The following is a 1526-nucleotide window of genomic DNA, read 5'->3' as shown; positions in this document are numbered from 1 at the left end:
TTTCAATACGTGAACTCAATATCCAATAAATTTTACGTCCTTATACAATGTATGAGTCTACAATATACTAAAAATAGTAGATATCGAAAAGATTAGACAGACCCCTACGCAAGGTAAAAATATTTATTAAATCTTTGCCTTACTAAATAAATGAGTCTACAATATACCAAAAATAATAGATACCGAAAAGATTAGACAGACCCCTACGCAAGGTAGAATGTATATTAAATTGAATATCTATTAAATTTTCGCCTTACTAAAAAAATAGAAGCATTAAAGCACGTATTTTTTGTTTTTACAATAAATATTATCTATGTAATAGGCAGGGGAGGGGCTCCGCCCCTCCTCCCTGCACCCCCCCCTCCCCGCCTGCGCCCATACTACCCACTGGGGAGGGCTTCGCCCCCCCCAACCACCCCATTGGTATTATTTTTTTTGTCACTTTTTTCGTTAATAACTTTTTAACGAATAACGAGCGACGGCTAAAACCACCTGAAGGTTACTTGGGGTCATGCCCTTGACGACATATATAAAGGGCAAGATCATTGGAGCAGCCTCCCTTCATCGGTATATTTACCATTATCTGCGAAATATTCTATAATCATAAAAGTTTTTTTTAATATTCAAGCGAAATAAATGCAAATAAATTCTTCAAATAAATACATTCAGAGATAGCAACGGAATTAAACATTAAATAATAATTCCCGCCTGGGAGCAGGGGTGATATTTTTCGCAATAAATTCTTTACAAATTTGAGGGGAGGGGATTCTTTTAGGTGCTTATTAGCATCAAAAATATTAAATTGTTTGACAATTTAATTCGTGGATTCTGGCCTCATGTAAGAACTGTGTTTCAAGACCGACAATGTATGCGGCGCACAGTTCGTATGTGGCTTAATATTGTAACAATAATAAATTATTACACACCAACATCCGTGACGGCTTGCAAAGACATTATTGAACTATTTATGATTATTCATTATACGAGCCTCAATTTCTTCAAGTTAAATTTAAATAATAATCTTTTATTAATTTATTAGTATCAGATTTCAGATTCTCAGTCAAATCAATTTTCGAAGTAATAATTCACCAAATACAATTAGAAAACATTATAAAAAATATAGTCTTGAAAATCTTTAAAATTTTATCAAAAATTCCTGTATATATAATATTATATTTTTATAAATAAATGCATATTTGTATATAAGACATTTTAGAAATATCTTAGACATTGTTTGAAAGAATTCTTCATTATATAATATTAAACATAATTCTCTTGTATTTTCAAGTAATCGGTATGTACTTCATATCCAATATCGGAGCAAGTGCTGGCGCTCATCGACTTTGGAGTCACAAGAGTTACAAAGCAAAATTACCATTAAGAATCCTACTTCTAATATGTTTTAATGCAAGTGCACAGGTAAATTTGTAATTATAATAGATCTTTACGTATATAGTATGTGTGAAGTACAATGTTGTGCGTTAAACACAATTACACATGAGTAAATTTATAATTTCTTGAAGTTA

This window comes from Wasmannia auropunctata, unplaced genomic scaffold (assembly GCF_000956235.1).
Source record: "Wasmannia auropunctata unplaced genomic scaffold, wasmannia.A_1.0 LD336048.1, whole genome shotgun sequence".
NCBI lineage: Eukaryota > Metazoa > Arthropoda > Insecta > Hymenoptera > Formicidae > Wasmannia > Wasmannia auropunctata.
The sequence above is the reverse complement of the archived record's forward strand: the minus strand, read 5'-3'. Positions refer to the sequence as shown.